Source organism: Triticum dicoccoides, chromosome 2B, assembly GCF_002162155.2.
Source record: "Triticum dicoccoides isolate Atlit2015 ecotype Zavitan chromosome 2B, WEW_v2.0, whole genome shotgun sequence".
Classification (NCBI taxonomy): Eukaryota; Viridiplantae; Streptophyta; class Magnoliopsida; order Poales; family Poaceae; genus Triticum; species Triticum dicoccoides.
The window spans coordinates 250,010,745-250,026,398 of NC_041383.1; the positions used below are offsets into that span (position 1 = coordinate 250,010,745).

General features: G+C 45.9%; 1 non-coding gene and 1 pseudogene across 1 annotated transcript; one reads left to right on the forward strand and one right to left on the reverse strand.

Annotated features, from left to right (window-relative positions):
- Positions 1 to 1,741: 1,741 nt before the first annotated feature.
- Positions 1,742 to 2,828, forward strand: LOC119363356 (annotated as a pseudogene).
- Positions 2,829 to 5,085: 2,257 nt separating this feature from the next.
- On the reverse strand, positions 5,086 to 5,172 carry TRNAS-UGA. The gene has a single exon. It is a non-coding gene; the product is annotated as a tRNA-Ser (tRNA).
- Between the last annotated feature and the right edge of the window lie 10,482 nt (positions 5,173 to 15,654).

Below are 15,654 nucleotides of genomic sequence, written 5' to 3' on the forward strand. Positions count from 1 at the left end.
GGTGCTGCTCTTCGCGAATCCCAGCATACCCCAGGTTGGGATGGGTAGGCCCACCACTTCACTTTTGCACTTTCACTTAGGCCCGGGCCAAGTCAGTGGGGGGACCCTGTCGGGCTCCTTCCCCCCAAAACAAACTGTACGTGGGAGTTTCCCTTCATACGGCTCGAATCATTCTCAGATGCCCCGAGAGGCATCTTTCCTTATGATCTGGTGGTTCACACGCGCGCAAACGAGCACCGGCCGCAACAGCAAGGAACTATGACCAATAGAGTCAGACACAGAGCGTCATACTTCTTTATCTTGTGATGGTTGAGGAGTTTCTTTCTCAGAGGGTGCGGGACGCTTGCGGAGTCCGTGCCTTCCGTACCACCACAGGTCGTTCTTGGGCAGATCCCGCTCCTAAACATAAGGGAGGGATAGGGGGAAAGGGGCCCTAAAAATCATATAAATAGGGCTGTAGAAAGACCACTTTCATTCGACGTTTCGGGGCGCCCGATTCGATCGACGAATTTGGCGAGCTGATCCGCTTTGATCCAGGAGAAAGCCCAGTCAGCCACCTTTTCGGTGCAGGTCACGTGACCTACAGCTCGGCCTTCGCTTTTTGAGACTTCCTCTACCCACATCTCTATGTGCCCGCAGCACTTTCATATGGAGAAAGATGGGCTTACCATGTTCCATCAATAGCACCTAACCTATGCCGATTTTGGCGGACCGTGCTCCACCCCGGTGAACTCATGCGGTTCCGACGTGCCCAGAGGCCAGAGGCGAATCCGTTCACGGTCCGTAGGACCAACACCATTCGAAGGTTGATGGCCCGCCCCGCCTAGAATAGGAATCTTTGACTGGGCTTACACACATTCGCTCACTTACACTGTCCCCCCTCAGCTCACCCTAGCCCCGGGTACGTCGTCTCCAAGGCTTCACACAAAATCTTCACTGACAACATATGCATGCTTTTGTAGGGTCAGGCAGAACCGTTGTTGCCTGATGGGAACTTCCCCCATATTGCTATCAATGTCTTCATGTCGCACGACCTCTTAACATTACACCACTGAATCCCCAATCCTTTGCTTGCTGTGCAGTGACAGTACCAATATCCACTAATCGTTGTTTCCAGATACGGTTGCCGGTTGACATCTCTTCTAATTCGTCGATACGAGAAGCAAATTGTTGTGTGGAGGAATCAATATCTCGACATAAGCCAAGAGGCAGATCTTGTGTCACTCCACCAGGTCGTATGAAACTGGCATGCATCCTGGCTCCTGGGACTCTTTCATAGAATTCCAACAATTTCTCCCGCTCCTCAAAAGCCCAAAGGAACGGAGTTGATGCTCCCACATCCATAGCATGAGTAGTTGAAGCAAGTGAATGATTTGAAATTCGAGTTATTTCACAGAATAACACTCTTATATATTGAGCTCGTAATGGTACCTCACAATTCAAAAGTCTCTCTACGGCTGAAGAATGAGTGTGTTCTTGGGCCATCGTAGAAACATAGATAGGGTCAACGACGGAACGAACAACGAAACTTTACGACAGCTTTTTCGTACACGTTCACTTGCATCACATACACAAGTGCTCTCTGAACCGTGCAATAAGGTCACCCATAACACGGCTCTCCCACTGGAGTTACCTTAGCCCCGGGCCATGCTATTCCATGATATTGGAAAAAGTTGACTAATTATTATCATCGTCTTGAAAGCTGGGCGCCTTTTGAATATGAGTGGGGCTCCTAGTCTAGGCGGCGCCTTCGTGGAGCCAAACCGAAGGAAGAGCAAAAGGGCGAGGCCACACCCGGCTTCGAATAGGAGGGGGGCTTAGCTCTGGATCCCGCCTGCTTGCAGAAATGAATGGATCAGAAAGGGGGCTGGGTTCTATTTCCGGGCCGGGCAGGAGGCGAAGGCCAGAAGAAGAAGAGAAGTGCGCCTTCCCGGTAAGGAAGAGGATAAAAAGGTGCTGTCATCTATCTCGACCTGTTTCCCGATGCGTTGGAAATGAAGACCGGCTCAGAGAATCACTGGCGTGCTTTCTCTCCCCCATCGTTTCGCCAACAAAGAAGTCATCCTTGACTTGACTATTGACCATTCCATCCCTACCGAGCCGCCTCTTCGAAGTATTTACCTCTGCCTTTCTTTTTTGAGAACATACCCTTCAAATCAAAAAGAAAAAAAGAAAGAAAAGTTCCTCGTCTGTGATTTAATTGGCCCTAAGGGAGTTTACTCGACCCATTCTCCAGTCTCCCGCACTGCTCAAGTGTGCAACTCCGTATGAGGACCTCCTTCCCTTTTGCTCTGCCCACTCTCCGTTCACACGGTTATCAAAGCGGAGGAAGGGCGGGCAGCAGGTACCACGAGCCCTTTGTCCCACACATCTATCAAGAAGCAAGTGTAGTTCACCGGTTCCACCGAATGCTCCTATCTCTCGGCAAAGATCGTGTGAGTGTGCAGTTATGCTTCGGATGCTTCGCCATGGAATAGATCGATTCAGTTCCCCTTCTTTTCCGGTGCACTCGCTTTGTATCTCCGACACACAAGGAAGGACGCGGTGGGAAGAAAGCTGCCCTAGCCTTTGTCCGGTCGATCATTCTGCTGGCATCTTGCATTCACGCCTCCGTTTGACTGCCGCTCGGGAATGTAGTTGTAGATACGTGAGTCTTAGTGGGTCGTTGGCTCCACCTCTTATCTCCTTCTACGACATGCTGTAGTCGTCGCCATATTCAATATGTCACTTAGTCATATCTGCCTCGCAGCGGGTCAGCACCTCCGAAAGAAAGGGAGGGAGGACTTCATTCAGTGACTCCGCGATCGCCCTCTAAACGATCAAAATAAGGTAAAGCTTGAAGATAAGTTTTGTACTCGATTAATTTCTCAGTCCCTCTAGTCGGGTGGGCGCCGGCCAGCCGGATCCCCCTGAAAACCGTACGTGCGGGTCTCCCCGCATGCGGCTCACGCCATTTGAGGTGGCCCAGCCCAGCATTCATTCTAAAATCCTGTAGTGAAACTGAGACTGCTCGACCTCGGAAGCAAATTCGCGTGTAGGCAGCGCTGTCTTAATACCGTTGACTGTATCTATTCATTGATACATTGGCTCGCTCCCCCCCCCTCTTTTTTCCAGAATGAATGAGCCGCTCGGACCTTCCATTTCCGTCAAATGACCCGGCTTCCCCTGGCTCTTCCACCGTCCGGGCTCCCTTTCCTCCCTATGCTCCCCCGGCACAGGCCCACCACGCTTCGCGCCTGCGGCGTTTTCGCCAGACGGTCTTTGCCAGTAGTGCCATCCTCCCCGCAAGCTGTCTGTATGGGTGGGTTGTCCCTTGCTGCTACGTTCTGTTAGGCGCTATGAATTACAGGAAATTCAGTGGTTGACTTGGACAGCAGGCGGGTTACACGTTCCACTGTGCCGAGATGTGAGGTGCAGGTGGTGATGATCACCCCGGGGTATGCGCTAGCGCCCTTGACGGGCACTCCAGGACCCGCCTACGCTCGTGAAAACCCAGGTCGGTCCTCCGACCAGATGTGTGGATAACGAGGCCACCTTCACAACCTTCTCCCTTCTATCTTTATCCAAAGTAAGGTAGGGCGGTTCGCTTCAGTTGCTCAACCGTCCCTTTGCCCGGTGCTCATGACGCGCTACGGAACCTCCACCGTGCTAGCAGCATAGGAGCCTACTCAGCGTCAGCGGCTTCGTGCTGCACTAGAGTGATCCAACATGTGGTTCCACACGTTCCACCACGTCTCCGTTCATTTCCAATACTGATCGTGAAACACCATGAGCAGCAGGATGTTGAGGTCCGGAATTCGAAGTGAAATTCTTGATTTGCCCGTTCCTAGTCGTCATGGGAAAGAAATAAGAAAGAAATAAGAAAGAGATTATTCCCCTAGAGCTTGTCCAGTACCACCAGTACTCAAAATGCATCTCCGCGCGTCTACCTGGCGCTTTTATTAGCCGCCTTGCATGCAAGCGAAGCGCTATTGGCGGCAATTAATAGCTCACCGAGCGATGATTGATGCAGTCAGTCAGTGCCCTCGATTATTCTATTCCTGATAGAAGGATCATGGCGCCCCGGAAGCATTCCATCCAGCAGCAGTATCTCCTTCAACCACGCGAGGACAAAACTGATGTTAGCTACATTCGAGCGTTCACCGCACAGAGGCGATCTCGAACACCACCTATGATAATAAATCCAAAGGAAAGGTCGACAAAATGATTCAATCTGACTTTCTCGGTATTCTGGATTGAGTAAAAAAGGGATATATGAAGTTCAAGGCCTTGCCAAAACCGTCATGGCCCTATTATGTATAGGCCGTACTAAGCCAATAGCGAATAACAAACTCTTTCCTGCTCCCTCGACCTTAATTAACTCCCCCATCCTGCCAAGCCTCAGCTGCCAGCCCATTGTATCTAAGCACACTGCGGCAAATTGATACAAGTAGCTAAAGATCTCGCATCCGACATCTCCGGCCGAACGGTTAGGCAACACTAGGGCGCCTGGGTCAAAATTCCGCTTACCAAACAAGATGTCGAGAGGCGAACTCTGTAATTCCCCTCCTGCAAAAGTGATAGCGGCTGTAGCATCCGTGTGGAAGAGGGTAAGCTTTCGGCAACACCTTTTTCAGATTGGAAAGGATGAATACTTGTGTTGGGTCCTGCAGACCAGGATAGCCTTAGATCAAAACCTAATAAATGTACCTGGGGTTGATCATATTTTTGGGGCAATAAGTATTCCGGAATTTGAGCGCTTATGTAGCTCAAAACTCTGCCACCTGAATACTTGATTCATTAAGGTCGTCACCCTATACCCAGAAGTCTCTATCGTTTTCTTTGTCTGTTAAGCTTCACAGGGTTGGGACTCCCTAAATCAAACTGCAATCGTTGTTTATCAACCACTCACGACGACACCGAGATCTTTGGCTTAGCTCCCACAGGTCATCCACCCGGGGCGGAAGATAACGAAAGGGAGACAAAGTCCTAACTAAATCAACACACAATAACCTCAACCTTCTACCCATTCCATCCATCATATCAGTCGAGTCGAGGAGATTCGTTCTTATCTATAGATAAGGCAAGAGAGAACTTATGACCTCGCGGATGGAGAGGGATTCGAACCCCCGGTATTCCTATCAATACTTCAGTTTTCAAGACCGACTCTTTCAACCGCTCAGACATCCATCCCTGCGCTCGCCCGCCCTATCTATCTGCGCGCTGGCAGGTAGGGGCAACTCTATGTGATTCGCTACGCTTGCTTGCGCCCCACCCCGTAAGCTGACTCTATTGCCTAGCGGTTAGCGACACTTTTCCGGTAGTACGAATCGCTACGCTTCGCTTCTTTCTATATGATAATATGCACCGTCGGTTGCAGCGCTCCCTGCGGGTAATAGCAAGAGAGTGAAGAACGAACGATCCTCAAAAAAGTCAGCAGTGAATGAGTCCGACTCGAGTTCATGAGTCAAAGGCGTGGCAAGAGAGCGAGTTCGACTCGCGAACGATCCGCAAGTGAAGGACCGATCCTTTAACGCCAGTACTATTGCGAGACTGGTACTTGGTGGCTCACGAGCAACATATAGAAAAAGGTTGCCCATCACTCCCTCGCTCCTTTTTGAAGGCCCACCGCTCCCCCTTTCTTTAAGTATCTATCCCGGCTTGCATTTTGGGGCGAGTACTACAGTTCCTCCATAATCACACAGAACGCCCAGCTTCGAAGAGCTGCTCTCTCCCCAGTCCACAGCAAGGTGTGGAATCTGGATCTACTGTGTGTTCTGACTCTATTGGATCAAGTCAGATACTAAGCCTTCTACTACTACTACTTAGGAGATCAAATGCTATATTTCAGAGATTGGACTCTCTTACTGTGTTTTTTCAGGGCTGTTCCCGAGCCAGGTTCCCTGGATCCATTCTTACCTAAATGGATGAATGAAGAAGGGGGTATTCCTAGGCACTAGTTATTTTCTTATGTGTGGACTTCGACCTTACAAAGTATGAGTCCGTGCCTTCCTAAGTTGGTCCTGAATTTCCAATGAAGTTTTGATTTTCTCGAGGGACGTAGCAAACTGTTTGGTTGGCTCCGAGCATTCTAAAAATAGAGTCCTGCCTGGACAATGTTGATAACGGGAAATCTCTAACCTCCGTGGTGGGTGTGAAGAAGGGTACAGCTAGAAAGCGAGAGAATATCTTTATGGATATGAGTCTGAGGCAGAAGTCTCTGAATGCGGGCCTGATGAACCTTTTGTACCAGGATCATCACGAGACTCTGTTTCTGTGGTAGATGACTCAATAGGCAGGGCCTAGAACCTCTAAAGAGGGTGTGACCGATCACCAGATCATGATCAAGAAGAGTCAAAGCTGTCTTACTAGCGCGAGCAATCATCCAACTATGGTGGTTTCTCAACCCGTGGGTACATTTCTGTTGCACATTGTGAGTTCATATTTTCTTTTCTAAGAAACAAAAGTTCGAGCAAATGTCGTTCTAGCAGGTACAAGAACTCCCGTTTGGTAGGCGTCTGCTTTAGCAATGTCTTTGATCCTCGATCAACAATTTGAGGAAGACGAGACAGAAGCCTTTGGATGAAACCAATGAATCTTCCGATCCGAAAGACTAAGGGGCTAGGCGCTCACCTACTATCTACACATTTCCTCTTTGGCGTTGGCTCCACCAGTTTTGACTGCGAGTCGCTTTAGTTATCTCAAATCTTTGGCAGGAAGGGGCCAAGCCAAATAGTGCTCTTTAGAAGCGTAATCCGTGCTTGAAACTCCTTCGCTAGGATCCAAAAACCTATGCTTCCGCTCTTCCTCACCAGGCAATGCTTACTCTTCTCGATCAAGATTTTGGAGACTTTGAAGCTCAAGGACACGACAGCGCTTGAAACATAAGCTTTGTTTTGGCACCTTCGTCTTCCTTTCTAACATTAGTAAATTCGAGCTAATGGGACCAGTTTTTAATTGCCTAGAGGGTGGAGAAGTCACATCATCTGAGGTTTGTTGTGGGTTCAATTATGACCCCAGTCTAGAAGATGGAGTGGTTGCACGTGTAAGTACATCATGTTACATATCTATTTTAAGCTAAGCTAAATGCCTAAACTAAACAATTTTCTATTAAGCGCGGCATCCTCTCTTTGGGGCGAGCCCTATCGATGATTTCATTCTGTACAATGTGAAACCTGAAATACCAACGGTAGTTTCCAAGTGCCATCTCTATTCGACTCCCATGCTTATTCTTGAACGCTTGAAGGGGAAGTCCGGGCTGGGTCAGCTAAAGGCGGAGCCGGGCGGGATATGGTATTAGCTCTCTATGTGCTATTAGCTTAAGCTTATCACTCTAGATTATTACCCTAGGCAGAGGGGGGTAGGGGAGCATCACTAGAGAGTCTCCGTACCCGGTACAAGATCCTGGCTTATATAAATTCATTCAAGGTTATGGCTGAACTGGTCTCACCGCTTCCTTCCTCAATGCTAGCGGGACCCTTGCTTTCCATTTCCTTTCAAAGGGGACCGACCATATGCATACTTCTTTTTGTACAACTTTGCTCTGTTGGAGCCTTTGCAATAAGAAAGTGGATTAGGAGAGAGAGCTCGCAGACGATGTTCCCTTCCTTCTATATATCCATATATCTATCGCCCCCGGGCACTCCAGAGCCAGTGTGACATTCTATCCGAAATGCATGCATCTCACATTAGGTAGCCATCCATGACCCCGTGTGTGTTTCCCAATTGCTCATCCAAACCATCATTTCTTTCTTCCATCCCGGAACGGAGATCTGACCCAAGGAAGGAATTGCCTTCTTTCTCATGCCAACCAGATGGATGCGGCCCAGAGCTGAGTGAATTCCCTCTGGGTGAGCGCTATGGAGATAGGCCAGGATCAATGAAAATAACCGAGATCGATCGGTATCCATCGCTCAGAGAGCTGCTTTCTCCTTGATATCTGTATCTGCTTTCAGACGGCCAGACAAGCAAGAAGAAGGAAACTTCCATTTCGCATAGCTGCTAAAGTAGTAGTTTTTGTCAAATCATACTTCTGACCAATAGTATCAGTGGCTTTATGCGTCCGCAACCTAGTTTTGTATCTGCATAGTGAAGGAAAGAAAGAAGCATGTTAAGGTGACTTGAGGGAAAGACTGATCCTGATAGACAAGAATGGTATGGTTGGATTGCCAGTGAATAAGCAGCAAGGCTAAAGCAGGGATTAGATTTACTTCTTCTATTGTCAGTAGCATCATTTGCCTTCCACCCTCTCAAGAACTTCCTGAAGCCCTGAGACACTTGTTGCCAATAGTCTGGAATGGAACATTTGCAACAGTTCTTGTAGGCCATTTCTGTAACAGCATATCTCTAAACCCTTCTTGCGGATGGTTCAAAACGAAACTTAGTGGCAGCCCCTATCTTCCCCATTTTCTAGAAGTAAAGGACAATGATCTGACCCAGCTTGCAAGAGGGATAGTAAAACTTAGGAAATAAATCCTCAGAAGTTGAAGAAACCAGAACTCTATCCAAAACTTCTCTCACTGGCCTGTCTTGTTTGTTAGTCCAGGCCACCAACCCTTCTCAGTTCATGTAGTTCAGTTTCAGATATGAAAGCATTAAAAGCTTCCATCCTATTAATATGTATTCTGCCATTGTTTCATGAGCAAATCTGATCATGTCCCGCAAAGGTAGATCAACACTCTGCACAAAGTTAGTGAGCTCTGACAAAAACATAGCTCTTAAATTTGGTTGGACCATAAACATCCACCCAAGCACAATTATCACAAAGCCTCTATACTCAAACACCATGGAGAAATTGACCCTCCCCAATGAGGTCTGCATCCATGACATCTAGATTGACTCCAATAAGCATTCCACCTTTACTGCCACTGGCTGGCTTGCAAAACCACTTGAAAAGCTTTCTGCCACCAATTGCCATTAACTCTTTATCTGAGAACCGTTCTCTCTTAGTTTCTTGCACACAAACTATGTCCACCCACTCTATCACTTCAGAAGGTTGCCCCCTTCTACCTGGCCAGGCCCCTCACATTCAAGATTAGTGTCTTCATGGCGGTATCTGTTTTTTGTTATGCCTCCTCTTAGCTCTGCTCGTAGTGTTCTTGTCACCAACTAGTATACAAGTACTGTGATTATCTAACTCTTCAACAATCTGAGTAATATCCTCATTCTCTGAATCAGAGCTTAACTCGACACTGGAAGACTGCTCCTTCTCATGAGAAGCTAACTTCTTTTTCTGAGCAGCTTCATAAAGCAATGCTTGAGCAAGTTCTCTTGCTTTAATAGAATTTATAGACCTGTCAGTTTCCTCCTGTGTACTGCCCAACACTAGACCACTATCTACAGCAGACTTTACTAGACTAGCAGAATCAATGGAATTGCAAATAGCATATCTGTTAGTAGAAGACATACCTGGTTCATCAAGATTCTTGCGTGAAGCCATCCTTTCTGCACGTTGCTGAATAGGCATGCCATCCTTCGGGATCCTATCCTAGCACTTGTCCTTGTTGCTTTAATTCTTGCGTTTGCACCTCATTGAACTTCTCTTGTTCTTTGGTCATTCCAGAAAAAACCTCCATACCTTAATAATAGGGGCTTGTGTATAAAGGAAAGCAGCAAACCGGTCAAAGGCGAAGCTGTTCTATCTCAACTCTCTGACTTGAAGGAAGATGTGGCGGATCTCAAGGCTGGCTCTATTCCAAGTACAAGTTCCGAGGTGAAATGTGTTGATGTGGCCAATCGATATACAGTATAGTTGAATGGTTCGACAAGTTCACATGCCGGAGCTACCTGTTCTCCGCGATTCAATTGGTTCTTCTGCCTTGCCTTCTTATCTATCGGTCCCAAGGTCAAAGAAATAGGTTCAGTGGTTCGACCTCCCAAAGGTTAAAGAAAGACATCGCTATTAAGACCACTCCCTCCGGATGATGATATGTCCCAACCATCTATAGCCCATGGTTCGTTACTCGGGAATTCGGATAGGTTAGATGAGATAGATGGGTGTGTTCAAAATGGAATGATCCCCTTTTCTCATGTTTGCATTTTTGTTGTCCACAAACAAATAAAGAGTCTGAAAAGACGTACGCATAACAGACTCGGTACCTAGGTCAATGGGTTCAGTGGAGAATTGCGTTACTGTAATAGCGAAGGTATCTATGAAATGCAGTACCAAGGTCAATGAAATTGAAAGGCACCTCTGACAACAGAATCAAAAGGGATTTGGCGGCTATAGACGACTCAGAGGGGTTTTCATAAAGAGAAGCTTTCGCGCAGTACACCTATTTTTCTATAGAAGTGAATGGCCCCTTAGTTGGCTAGTCTGATCAATCGGCAGGCTCAGCCTCTACGTCGTATTCTGATATAGAAAGAAAAGAACCGAACTCCTGGAGGGTGAAAGAAGAATCTCAAGTTGATACTCTGCCAAGGGATCTGTCCACAACTGGTACTTCACATGCCTTAGAAGTAGATTTGAATGAGAATGAATGAAATGAGCAAACGTTACTAGGAAGGTGAACTCACTATCAAACTACTGCCTGCGCTAGGGGAAGCGCGAAAGAAAAACCTGTTTCAAGCAAGATCTGATACCCTTGAAGGACTCCCAGGAATGAGAGAGCAAGTACAAGGACAATCTTATTTTCTAAGGATAGGCGGTATTCCATAATTAACATAGTTCGGTTAGAGTGGATTTGAAAAGCTACAGCATATCGATAAGTTGCTAATTTAGCTAAGTCAACTCCACTACGGAATCTAGCTCTCCATAAGAGGGTATTCCCAATGAGACAAGTAGTTTATCGAAGGGACCCTCTGTCTGAAGATTGTAGTCCGGATTTCTCGGAATAGAATAATTGCATGAGCAGGTGCAGATGGTCAATCTCCATCTTGAAGCCGAGTCTCTCTATCTTCTTATTTTATATAAAGATATAGAGAATAACTCGATCGATCGTAGAATGATTTCGTGATCTGATCTTCATTTGGGCGGCTTTCGCTCAATCAGTGGTTGTAGTGATAAGGCAAATCAAAGGGGTCAAAAAAGAAGATATAGAATTGTAGCTAACGGGGTTCGCTCGCCCTCGCCTGTCACTATAGCGTGTCAAGTTTCTCTCTTTCCAATCGGGATTTTTTAGGTGTGAAGTGAAGTTCACCAGAAACGCTAGCTATATGCTTAACACAGGGTACAAGAATGAAGAAACCATGAAACCAACTTAAAATCACTGCCAACACTTAGTTAGTTAAAGCCCAGGAACCACTTGTGTTACACCGGTGAAGCAGAAGCTCCGAAAGCTGTTCGAGGAGCCAGCCATAGGTGGGTTCTTTACTGGCCATAGGTAGGTCCCTTACTGCTGGATCCTCTAAGCAGGGAAAGATCGTAGCTAGTATGAATTGGAAGAACGATCATACCGAACCCAGGATCCTGCAACTATTCTTCCTTCGTTCAAGACTCGCTTTTCTCGCGGGTTGAATGAGTGAGCCTTGGCCATACATACTGAGATTCAATAGTCAACTTTGGAGTCCGTCCTAAAGCCCCACCAATCTACATAGGTGATACCAGGGTAGGTACTTGAAAGACGAGAATAGAACCCATGCTGATGTACCTTAGCTTTTCCGATCTTCCAATCCTAAACAAGATCATAAATAAGAGTCCCAGGCCGCTTAACGCCCTCTTAGCACATATGATAGGAGCTGGCATACAGAATTACAAGAAGTTGGTACTTTTTCCAATCCTTTCTGCTTTCTCACCAGCAAAATAGGATCGATCGCGAAATCAAAGAAATCTTTCACCTCACTTCTAAGATGAGCTAGCGCTCGCATCACCTTTCGATATCCTATATTTTTGATATTCAACAAGTAGCATTTCCACGGCATTCTTTAGATGGATTTCACTGCCCCTCATCTACTCCTCAGCTGGGTATCTATTTCTCAATACGGTGCTTTAGTGATGGATCCTGGCATCGCATGGATCTCTTAATCAAATAGGGTCTCCCGGATAGGTCAAAATGAATGTGACACCCGTGATAGGACCACTACTGATTAAACTAAGCCCTTTAAGGAAGGCGTACGGCAAACACTTGGACTGAAGCATGAGCTGGTTCAAACCACTATACCTGATATATCACGAAATCTATACTGGATTTTCAGCGCTGCGCTCAAGGTCAGGAAGAAGAAGAAGTGTGTGAGATTGTAATAAGTGTGATTGGAGAAGCTTTTAAAGAAGTGGAGGAAGTAGAATGGATAAATTCTATCAATTTCTAGCTCTCATAGCTGAATGAAGAAATAGATAATGGGATGCATTAATAGTTTCATCCAATTCCTAGCAAGTCAAGTACATAATAGTCTAATTGAGTATTTAGAAAAGCCTGTCTAAGACGAGTCGGTGTTGTATGCTGAGTGTGGTTTCTTCCTGTTTCCGGAGTAGCCTCTATACATTGAGTTTATAGGATGGAGTCCATATCCCTCCTTTTTACTTCATGGATCTTGTCAGCATACAGGATACTATACTGTCGTAAAGAAAGCGGGTATCTGAGAATATGGATCAGCAGCGGATACCAGATTGGTAAAAACCTGCTCAAAAAGCTAGAGTTGATGGTTTCGGGAAAGCTAAGCTAAAGCAAGCAGTAAACTAGTGGGTGCAAGCACGTTAATGAAAAAAAACGTGATAGAAAATCCTACCGTTAGCAGCGACTGCGACACTTCATAACAGCTCCTTAGAGATCAATGTCTTATTGGTATTTGCTCAATTGCAGGAAATAACGTTAGTAAATTAGGTGAATGTACGTAAATCGAGGTACACGAGTCTAGCCAGGTATAGGTAGAAAAGGGGTATAGTAGGTCTCATGGAAAGGGAGATAGTGGGACGAATAGTTCATCGTGCAAGTGTTACGAATAGATAGGAGTCTCGACTCCGTCCTTCGAAAAGAAGATGGTTCGCGCTAAGGGTGACTAAAGGCAGAGAATTCTGTACGCCAAGAAGAAAAGAAAGTTTGTAGGGGTGAGAATGAACTTTCAAACCCTTTTCTTGCCCCTATCCTTTTTGCTTTCGATAACCTCTATCGCTTCCTAATCATATGAGTCTAGTGCAACATACTACTACTAATATGGAGTCATATTCTTCTTAAGCCTCCTTTCCCAGATCCAAGTTCCGAATCCCAGGGAGAGATCAAGACAATGCAGCAGGGTTGGCAAGCATACCTGTATCACTGAGCAAATCCAAAGCATACTTTCCCTCTAAAGAGTGAAGAAAAAGACTTGGTACAGCTAGAATACCGAGTGGATGTGGAATCCTACTTGAATTCAAGTCAGAAAAGGAAACTCGAATCCGGAACTTGCTTACTTCGGCTTGATCAGATACTGGAATCCAATCGGGGAACTTGGTTATTGACCCACTAATCTTTCCCTCTTTCGAGTCCAGGTCTCAAGAGGGCGCTTAGGCCGGGCCCTTCTCCAGAGTTCCGATACCGATATCACTATTTCAATTAGTTGATTGATTTCCCTTAGAATTTCATTCCTCCTCAAGTCCCAGTTTCGGTCAAGTAGTGGCAAGTATCATCTGTATCTGGCAGATAAGCTTTCACATGCATGAATTGAACTACCGAGATCTTTTCTTACTTGGCAACTAGAGCCTCCCCTTCGGGATTCGAGATTGAAGAAGAGGAAAACTGCTTCTAAAGGGAACTGATCCGAAGCAACAAGTCCTAGACCTAGAATGCAGGTACCCTAGTCTTGAAATATGCCATGAAGAATGAAATCTCTTGTTTTCATTCATATCATCAAAACAGTGATTCTTTCACGGCCACCCCTCAATTCAAGAGTTCAGATTGGATCAACAAGAATCCAATCTGTATGCCAAGAAGAAAAGAAAGGGATTTCATCAAGTGTAGACAAGAAAGATACCGAAATCAGGAACCATGGAAAGCAGATACCTGATTCTATATATATATAAAAGGGATATAAGTGCTGGATCTGAACTATTTCAATTAGTGAATTGGCGGAAAAGCAGGAATGAAGGTTGGGACAGAAAGGGGAGAGGAGAGCCCGGACGAGGAAAACAAGCACCCCTTTTAGGATTCTAGGAAACAAGCAATACTTTCCCATCTTGAACTGAACTGAACAGAGCACAGAGACTAGAATCAGAACTGGAATTCCCTTCTCTGAATTCAAAAGCCCACCCGGACTTGAGAAGTAGCTTGTTCAATTTGTCCTCAGCAGAAGCGAAACCTGTTGCCAAGAGATCGAAATTCCAATCAGAAAATAAGTACTTTGAATCAAGAAATGACATTGCGTAGAAGTGAAGTGAACTAGAGAATTCCAGTCAGAAAAGCAATCGGATACTGAAATCTCTTCTCTGAAAGCTAAAGCTTTACAGATTATAGGAAAGCAAGCACCACGAAGGGCAGTACCCAAACTATAGGTTATCTTGTGTCTGGGCAAGCAAGGTCAAGTAGTGGCATCCTATTACCCTAAATGGAAAGCAAAGTAGGTTATTCAGCCATCCCTCGCGAACAATCAGAAGTCCCAGTTTCCTTAACTAATCTCGCCAATTTATCACTTGACCGACCCAGAGACTAATCTATCGTTGGCCCAGGCAAAGAGTGAGAAAAAGCAGCAAAAGGAGTAGCTTGCAGTGAGGAATGAAAGCTGGTGTTTTACCACCATTCAGCAAGAGAAACCCACTGGAACCTTTTCATAGGACCATAGAAAACATGCTGCTTCCTGTATAGAGATGACTGCTTCTTTAATGAAGTTGATCGTCTATCTCAAGTGGTGGTGATCGACTCCACGAATAGCCTGAATCTGAGAAATGTATATCTGCAAACCGGAACTTCCTGTTGTCTCGAATCAGGTCTGCTATTTCTATTCATAACTCTCTGGCTGGAATCGACCAAAATAGCCCTTGACGGCAATAAGTGATCCTAACCACTACACGGTTCGAAATCTCAATCGAATGATACCTCAATTGAACCTGCTGAGTCAGTTATTGGAAAGATATCACTATCAGCCTCACAGCAATCTTTAGGAAAATGCAGACACAGTAGTTTTTTCGAAACTTGTTCAGACACCGCAAGCAACTACCAGTATCGATCTTCTAAAGAAATGACCTTCGTTGCCGAAGTGATAGACAAACAATTCTATAGCGGACTTGGACTAGCGACACATTTCTCCATATATGAAATTCAATTCACCCGACATCAAAGAGAAGCTCAAGCTCGGGATCAAAGATCAGCTACAGATCGGGCTGGCATTCATCATAGTCGGCAGCTTACTTTTGACTAAAACATTTACTTTGCACTACATCCGTAAGAATCTGATGGAAAATGACTGCAACACAATCAATTTATCCCTTCCTCGTGCGCGCGTATCGTATATAGTTCAATGAGAAACAATGCTTTCTGATATTCACGAATTGGATTCGAACCAATGTCCCCCGACTCCTCTACCGAATAAGGATCGTGATTCACATTTCCTCGTTCTCTTTCTAGCTGCCCATATGGGTGGCTGCTATCATCCCCTTTTGATAGCTTCTTATCCGCATCCGCGAGCATAAGCGGAATAGCCTGAACACTCATAGCGATTACCTCAACCCTTGTCTTTCCTTTGGCTCCGCTCGGTGGGGGGACCCAATGTACCAATTCTTTCACTCGACCCTGCTCCTTCTTCTTTCTCATTTGCCTCTTTCCCTCTCTC